Raw genomic sequence first — 9,844 nt, 5'->3', positions numbered from 1 at the left:
GTTAACAGCAATTAAGAAAACTTAGCAAAGCCATCTGAAGGTAAATTCTGGATTCACTGCAATCCTATTCATTACTCCTATTTTGAAAGTGGCCAGAACCGTTACTCTGAAATTTGTGTCAGGTATGCTTTTTTATGAACATCCTCAGAGGAATGTCCATGATGATGAATAATAGTTTGTCAAAGGAATGAGTTATAATATTATGTGACTTCAGATTTTGATCTCTCATTCCTGAGTAACTGTTATTGATGGCATCCTAGATTCCCAAGAAGAAAATATGTTACTGTTTTGGAAGAATGAAAAAATAAAACCATTAACTAAACTGAGAAGCATTTATAGTTCCTTTAACAGTTTCATTAGTGAAGCCATAGCCTTTTTTCCTGTGTTTCTGTACTCTTGTAGGAATAATTTTTTGCTGTCTGCTCAACAATTGTTTTTTTTTTGACTTGCGTGAATCAGGGAACATACATGGAACAGTGTACTAGACGTAGTAATAATAACCACATTTACACAGCTAATTCTCCTAGAGGATTTTGTACAAACAGTACCTACAGAGATTTTGACCCATAATTGGAGAGATATTCTGTGGGCAACATAGATGTAAATGGAAAACCTTCCTGTGACAGCAACATGTGCTTGTTACATTGAAGAAGCTACTCCACAAAATTGCAGAAAAGAAGTCAAAACTACACGGTGCAGGGTTTCTGAGCCCTGGTAAAACAGGAATATTTTCTCAAGTTAGGTCCCTTTATGAATTTCAGCCTGAAGACAGCATGTGTAAATCTGTTTTAAAATACGGCAATAGCAACTTAAGAACAATTAGTTGTATAAATCAGCACTATTCTTTAGCACTTAAACTCTACCTTCTCCATTGTTTTGGAATGATTGCTTTTGAAACTTTGGCTTTATTTTCTTGATTACATTTGAATATAATTCTAAGTATTATTCTGAGTGTTCTGGCAGTCTCTCCTGTCTGGCTGTTATCTTTTTGAGTGCATTTCCTTCTATGGCTATTTTGCTTACCATTAATTCACACTCCCCCCCTCCCATGTTGAACACTGCATTACAATGTTTCAGTGCTCACCTTTTCACTTTGAAGCAACTTTTCACTCTCACCTGCAATCCTTTAACATACAAAAGTGGAAGAAAGGCGATCAGAATAAAAGATCATTGCTACTGCCGTGGTCGAAGCTGTTGGCTACACTGTACTGATACAGCCCTGCTCCCATGACTAAGATCGCTTCTGTCCGGGCTATTTCAGATACGTCTTCACAACAAATGTAATTGTGATTCACATAAATTGATAAATGAGTTCTTATAAGACATCACACAGAAGATGAGAAACAGTCCCTCACAAAATGAAGATCATAGAATGGTTTGGGTTGGAAAGGACCTTGAAGATCACATAGTTGCAACCCCCCTGCCGTAGGCAGGGACACCTCCCACTAGACCAGGTTGCCCAAGGCCACGTCCAGCCTGGCCTTGAACACTTCCAGGGATGGGGCAACCACAACTTCTCCGGGCAACCTGTTCCAGTGCCCCAGTTCCCCAGTGCCTCACCACCCTAGTGCCTCACCATCCTAGTATCTATTCTAAATCTCCCCTCTTCCAATTTCAAGCCATTCCCCCTTGTCCTATCACCACATACTCTTGTAAAAAGTCCCTCCCCAGCCTTCTTGTAGGCCCCCTTCAGATATTGGAAGGCTGTTGTACAATTTCACACACATACACAATACCAGTTATCTAACAGTAATGGACAACCATTACAGCTAACATTTTTTATTTTTTTTTCCCTGAGACACGGAATTTAACTGAATCAGGCACTGTGCCTGTCAAATAGGCAGAGTCCTACCCCTACCACCAGAAACTTGAGCTGTCCCAACCTTAGTTTCCACTAACTTCAGGCTCTCTGATCACTGCTTCACAGACTCCTCATGTAGGTTAAGAGCTGTGGCCCCAGCTCTACCCACAAGAATGTCCTTACCTAATCCTTCATACAGGCAACAAACAAGTTGTAAAACAAACTCATTTTGTAGTATTGGACTGAGGAAAAATGGGAGAACTGGAGTGGAAGGTGTGTGTAGATGTCCTGTGATGTTTAAGAATTCAAGGCAATGTTTCAAGTTTTGGAAAACACTCATCTAGTGATTTTCTCTCAAGTGAGAGAAAGGGCATATATCACACAGAACAGGCAATGTCTACAATGTCTACAACTCCCCACCCCATATGGGAAAGCCGTTTGGGAGAAGCAGCTAGAGATCAATGAGATAAGATACATATATGTAAGACTTTCCAGACATTAATCCTCAACATGTCTCAGATTTTAATATTTCTCTAACATGGACATGGTACATTCAGTTGATTATATTATTTATCACTTGCTATATAGATGGTGTATTTAATTCTCCTTTTCTTTTTTTTTTTTTAATCTTGCATACAGATTCAGTATTTGCTAGTTACAGATGCACTCTTTCGATGAAGTACAAATCAAAGTAGATTAAACACAAGATGGATAATTTCAAAGCAGTCTTTTCTGCACTCTGAGTAAATATCCATGATAGGATAAGTTTTACTCATTTTTATTAGTTTGCAGAATATATTCATATATATCAGTTTGCACAGAATATATTTATGTTCACGGGTAAATTTTCAGTAATACAATACCTTCAATAGAATATGTTCTGCTTATAAATGTTTTTTGAATTAAACAGACCTTTGAATCTGTGTCAGACAGCAGATTCTATTTTGTAAATGACTTTTTCTTTCCATTTCTGCTGTTTTTTTTTAATGACTTATGATGGATGATGACAGCAAACTAACAAGAATAATTACATCTTTTCAGTATTCCGTTTAAATGAAAGTTCTGCTGAACAAAACTGGCTACAAACCACCACAACTCAACTACCAAACCCTCCTCATTACCAGAACTAACAGAAAACCCTTTGGTTTCCTGGCTTCCTGGCTCATTATTTAATCTATTCATTATTACTCATTTCTTGTATATGGAGAAGAGAAAAATTCAGAAGCTCAATCCAGTACTGCTCAATTAGCTTACAGATTAACCACATGAAAGACTAAATTGGAAGCAAAAAGATTATGTTGCCATGCCTTATTCAAACAGAACTAGCTCTACATATCCGTCCAGTTTTACATCCCCTGTCTTCACAGCAAATAAAAGATGGTAAAACATGTCATGAATCAACCAATATTAAACCACAAAAAGACCAGGAAGTGTCTTACATCATATTGAACAAAGCATTCCAAAATGCTATTAAGCTTAACAACTTTTCAGAGTCAGATTATCAGCGTGAGGGGAAGACATACTTTCAGGACAAGAACAGGATTATTTATGTCATACTATCTTTTTGGTGCATTTCTATGCCTACCAGAAAGCTATGCTATTTTCATTTTATACCCATTCTGGAAGCAATTCATACTTAAGCAATGTACACACACAAAACACCTCTCTATTTTGTTGTGTATACAAAAGCATATACGATTAAACACCACAGGGTAGGTTTATACATGTAAAGCATTCTTGGAATCAAAATGGTAAACTTACTTAAATATGTAATTATATACATATAATTGGAATCTACAGTAAATAAAGGGATGATGTGTCATTCAATTTCTATAAAAAGGAAATGTGTTTACAATACATTATCTTGTCACAATCTAGAACATGCCGAAATAATTTTCATTATCTCACTTTAAAGACATTTTCAATATTTTTCATGTTTAAGTATTGTACTATTATTACAGTATTTATTTTAAACATCACAGATGAGAAATACATATTTTAAGGATTCTCCTAAAGCTGAAAACCACAAAATGGTATTTAGCCAGATGATTTACTATGAAAATTGTAGTAGGTCATACATTACGTTTTTATATTAAGCTAGTAAATCACATTTATTGGAATCTTCCCTCTCCCTATTACCATAAATAAACTTGTCCAGAATACAGTATAATAAGAGGTCATTAGAAATTTGAAGATTTCCATTAGAAGTGTATAGTATTCACTAGTGGTTTTTCTCTTTGGGGACCAACTTTTTAACATTAAAAGGTATGTATTACTGCAAGCCTCTTTTTAAACAGAATGTGGAAAACCAAGGTGTAGTATAGACTCATTAAAGCAATCACAAGTGGCTCTACTTTTCATTTTTCCCTTGTTTTAATCGGAAGGTTGTCTTGTGTTCTATTCTGAAACAGCTCAGGAAAAGAAACATTGCAGTTAACAGGAATTTTGATCAAGTAAGGATACACTAAAAGTTCAAACATACTGATTTCCTACAGCTGCAAGTCCTCAAACCACAACTATTTCAAATACTTATTAATATCTATAGTACTAAGATTATGATAGGAAAAGCTTTTACTTGAAATCTAATTTGTTTCCATACGAACTTTAAAGTTTTGTTTAAATATCAAGAAATGTAATATTACTTTGATTTTAAATACAGAACTTTAGCCAGATGTGGAATAGAGGAAAAAGATTTGGATGCTTCTTTGTGCAGAACACACAGATTATTAAGTAGCAGTATTTGCTTAGTAAAGCATTTTCCCAGTAAGTGGCACTAAGCACACAAAGATTTTAGTAGGTTTTTTGACAGCCTTCTATTGGGCTGTATTTTTAAAAGAAGTTAGCATATTGCCTTTAAGAACAAGGAAAGAGTAAGCAATTCACTTGAGTAATTTGGTCTACGTGAGTTGCCCAAAAGCATCATTATAGAAGAAACCCATGAAAGTTGTCTTATTTTTTTAAACAAAAGTGGAACAAGAGTCTTCCTGGATGAATTTTGTTCCAAACGTCCCTTCTCTACTCCCCTCTCTGCCTCTCCTCTCCCAAATGGATGATTGCTCCCTCCCACTTAAACAAAATGAATGTCTCATTCTTTCATATCTGATGTCCTCAAAATATAGAAATTGCATGAAATGCTGCTATACGCAGTACACTCTATATTGCCTGAGACACAGCACGAGTGATGAAAAATAACCAAGTATTATGGATAAGGAATTGATATTTTTATACTAGCATGGAGACTATTAAGTGAAACTCTACCAGATACAGAGCAAATTTGTACTCCTCTCTTCCCTTTGCAAGACAGACTCAAGAAAGACTAAATGAAACAGTAAAGCTAATGAGAGAATAGAGATTTTTTTAAAAGCTGAAGATGCTTCAAAATATAAAGGATCATAAACTCTGCAAGGTCAAATATAACAATAGACTGAGACAGGCAAAAAAAAAAAAGGGAAAAAAAAAAAAGCCTGAGGAACAACTTGGAAAAGACACAAAACCTATTAATCAATCCTTTCTAACACACATCAGAAGCTAAAGCCTGCCAAAGAGCATATAGGACTGTGATCACAGGATACAAAAAGCACTCTAAGACACTAAGGTGACAGAGGTTCTTTTGCTTGTGTACGTGCCATGGAAGACATTTACATCAGAAGCTTTCTCTATGCAGGACACACCAAAGGTGTTGGTCTCAAATCAAAGCACTGATGGAAGTAGTTATGGAACAAATCAACAGAGCAAGCAGGAAGAAATCACTGAAAAGGGAGGACTACTCAACCACATTCAGAAGGAACTCAGGGATGAAACAGCTCCACCAATAACTAGTATACATAACCTCTTTCTCAAAACTGCTTTGATACCCAAAGACTGAGAGGTGGCAAAGGTTACACCTGACTTCAAAAATGGGTTCCAGGGACACTGGGAAACTATAAGGTGATAAAAGTCTAACTTCTGTACTGGGAATATTAACAGACACTTCAATAAAATACAGAATTAACAGAATTATAGATAAATATTAGTCCTGGGTATGGCTGGGATGGAGCTAGCTTACTTCACAGCAGCTGGAGTGTTGCCATGCTTTGCATTTGTGGCTGAAGCAGTGTTGATAACGCACTAGTGTTTTGGCTGTCGCTGAGCAGTGCTTGCACAGCCTCAGGGCTTTCTCTCCCTCCCGCAGTGAGTCGGCTGGGAGTAGGCAAGGAGTTGGGAGGGGACACAGCAGGGACAGTCAATCCCAACTGACCAGAGCGATGTTCCATAGCCCATGATGTCATGTTCAGCAATAAAAGCTCAAGGAAAGGAAGAGGAGGAGGAAAGTTTGTGGTTATGGCATCTGTCTTCCCAAGTAACCATACTGCTGGCTGAGGCCCTGCTCTCCTGGAAGTGGCTGGACATCTGCCTGTCGATGAGGATTAGTGAATGAATGCCTTTGCTTTGCTTCTGCGCACAGCTTTTGCTTCGCTTAAGCTGTTTTTATCTCAGTCCATGAGTTTTCTCGCTTTTGCCTTTCCAATTCTCTCCCTCAGTCTGCTTGGGGGAGTGAGCAGCCGTGCAGGTCTCAGCTGCCTACCAGGGTTAACCCAGAATGCCACTCTGAATATGTGATATATATGTAGTAAATAAATTACTCCAAGGGATGGGACATCTTTTGATTTACATAAACAGAAGATAAAAGTACTAATATCAAAAAAGCCTTCAGACATAGCTTAGAATTGGGATTCAAAAAATCATTTAAAAGCATGCAGGTTTCCAGTTACATTTACTGCTTCCCAAGTTAGGCACCATGCTTGCATCATTACAATCAATCAAAGCTTTATTACTAGATTCATGCAATGCGAGAGCTAGCAAAAAGGCTGCAATCAGCAAAATGAAGGTTAAGAGAACTTTAAGAAAACTGCTTAATGCAATTCCTTAATTGCCTGCTGTTCTACTGAATTTCAGCTATGGTTTCCAAGAGCAGCAATCCTTAACATTTCTCAGTTTTTTCTGACAAATGCCAATGAACAACAGGTTTCAGTCTAGGCCAGTTTGAGAGAGAAAATTACGTACCCAAAGAAGAAAGGAGGAGAAAGGAGAAAAAAGAAGAAGAAAAACATTAGCTAAGGAAGTATTTAGACAAGATAGTGACTACACCTAGATTTGAAGCTCTTGGAATAGGCTCCAGTGTGCTTTAAATTGATTCCACAAAGATTTGGTTATACATAATGATCAGGCATTATTCTACATACAATGACCTGATGACATTCTAATGACATAAATTCTTCATCATATAACACCATGGACAAATAAGAAAGTAAACATTCCATTCCTGTTCTAAAAAGATAAACCAGATTTCAGTCAGAGAGATGTGAGCCAACAAGAAATAACAAAACCCATATTTTTTTTTAGTTGAAGTTACTTCAACTGAACAAATTCTTATATTTTTCATCACTCCCTGAAAATTTGGAAATAGTGACTTGCATAGCTATGATACATATGTCCTCTACTGGTTCCAACTCAGTGTGGCACCTCTTATTTTCATAATAAAAACATTGAAGATTTTGTCTTCCGCTATGAAAACATGTACATGGTAAACCTGTTTACTGCCATTGGTTCAATCCTGCCTCAAAACTTTTAGTGGGCATGCATAAATAATTACAAAGGTCCAGAAATTATTCATGTTTCAAAGTTGTAAGTGTTTGAAACTCAGTTGCATAAGTCAGTAGAATGGGATTTTGTCTCAAATTCATACACAAGTCACATAAACCAATCCTTGGATCCTTTGCCTGAAAATGACAAGCCCCTTCTACCTGAATTTTGAGAATTAGAAGTTTTCTTCTGATCTTCCACACAGATAACTAGGCACATCAGATTTCAGTTCTCTTCCATTTTCTCTTATAAGACATTAATGAATTATTCAAAGCCACAGACACTGTTATTATAAAACATTATAATTTTTCTACATATTTTCTAACACTTTCTAAACATTCTGGGGTTTAAATATTTTTTTTTTTTTCTGTTTTTAAGGGAAGGTGTGGAATTGGATCACTGGAATTAAACAGCAGATCTTTTATGCAAATATTTTCTAAGAAGGAATTTACGTTTCTTAGCTTCTTACTGTAAACCACATTTGTACATGTATCAGAATTACTCGCATTCCAAGCTTCTAGATCCTTCTTTACCGAGCTGATATCACTTCTGTTCCCATGTTGATTTTCATCCTAGTGCCAGCTTTCTTCCATGTCCTTCACTTTTCATTTTAAATGGAAACTAATATCACCGATATATTTTTAATTTTTATAACGATAATTCTCCTTGAGTTCTAGGTTGCGTGTGTTTTTACTTTTACTGTCTTGTATAATCTCTGACAGTGACATGCACAACCATAAACATCCTGTTCAGACTAAGAAATTTGCATGATTTTAAACTCTCAAAGCAAGACGCTGCCCACTTATTTTTCTCAGTCTGAGTGCTGAGGGGTTAGAAGTGTTGAGACTGTATCATTGTTGAGACTGTTTCATGTACAATTACGAGTTATGTATGAACTGATTTTTAATTTTCACTGCCAAAGCAAACAAGAGCAAACAGTGGTAAAATGTGCTAAGCTGTAAGAATATGAAGAAGAGCAGGAAGAGAAAAATCACTTTGCTGGAAACTCTCTGTAGCTTATTTTTAGTATTACATATTAATGTAAGCTAGAATAGCTTCAATGGAAAATCAAAGGAATTGGCTAGAGCGTGGGAACGCCACACACTGGTCCAGTCAGAAGAATTTCCCGAAAAAGAGGCCAGCGACTGTGACAAGGACAGGGATATAACATATGAGGTATCATTCCCTCGGTTTTGATGACTACTCTCCTGGCCAGCAGACTAACAAAAATGAGGGGTTTTTTTGTTTGTTTGTTTGTTTTTTTTTTAAACAAAAGGCCCCTTCTTTTGAACTGTGAAATTACATCTACATTATTTCTTCAACTATTTGGTCATCTGCCAATTAGAATAGATGAAATTAGAAAGCCAGCATAAAGTTTGATAATCAATCTGGAATACACACTCTCTCAAGTATCCATGCATTATAACCCATGGATTTCATTACTGCTTAACGTTCTTTCTACAAAATGGTTCTCACACGAAAATTCTGACTTCTTTTAGTGTTAGTTATGGTCTACAAAATTTTATGCCAAAGTATTGCCTCTTCACAGGTAATAACGGAGTACATATGACAGTCCATATTTCTAAACCCATGGTAGAAATTCTCAAAAGCTCCCACTGCCACAGATGCTGAACACACATGGTTTCATTTTTTCTTCCAATTTTGAATGGTGATTGGCCCACTCACCAAGACAGGTAATTAATTCAAGACAGTGCCTTCACTAGAAAAAAAACAAAACCAAAGCCAAACACATTAAAGTCCCGAACATATGTGAAGCTATCATTATATTACTTTCTTAGTTCTGTCAATTTAAAAATTGTTCTTCGGTGATTACTGGCATTTAGGTCTTCTCTCACTTTAAAACTGTCCTCAATGAGTTTACAGACTAAAAGATAGCTAGATTTAAAGCTCTGGGGCGAAGTCCACAGTTGGTAGCTTTGCTCCTCTGGGCAATGAAAGCTTTGATAGTAAGATTACTGCTAGACTGTACACTAAACAGACTTCATGAGCTTGGAGCAAAGCCAGAAAACAAGAGCCTCCAGAAACCCCATTTCCTTGGTTTTTCAGCTAGAGCTGGCCTCAATTCTCCTAAAAATATATATGCCAGCGTACACGTGTATGTGTGTTTGCATAGACATGAACTAGGAATAATTGAAAACAAAGACAAAAAAAATCTCATCATACTTTTCTAGGGAGAGAACAAGAGAACAAAAATGATAAATGATAATGGTAACACTTATTGTGCAACTGCAAGGTCACCAGATTGCGTCGTATGAGTGTATAACCAGAATTAGCAAAATATAACAAAATAAAATGAAAATTTAAAATTATTGATCATGCATGTAGGACAGAGAGCAATTCAGTGACAAGAAACACACGGCATTTGAAGACATAAAGGATGCTTTGTCAGAAACTCAGAAA

General features: G+C 36.5%; 1 protein-coding gene across 1 annotated transcript in view; it reads right to left on the bottom strand.

Moving 5' to 3' along the window:
• NCAM2 (neural cell adhesion molecule 2) overlaps positions 1 to 9,844 on the bottom strand; it is a 305,551-nt gene that overhangs the window by 186,778 nt on the left and 108,929 nt on the right. The window lies entirely within an intron of this gene.

Source organism: Charadrius vociferus, unplaced genomic scaffold (genome assembly GCF_000708025.1).
Source record: "Charadrius vociferus isolate BGI_N301 unplaced genomic scaffold, ASM70802v2 scaffold401, whole genome shotgun sequence".
NCBI lineage: Eukaryota > Metazoa > Chordata > Aves > Charadriiformes > Charadriidae > Charadrius > Charadrius vociferus.
Note: the sequence above shows the minus strand (reverse complement) of the source record. Positions and strands in the feature narration are given on the sequence as shown.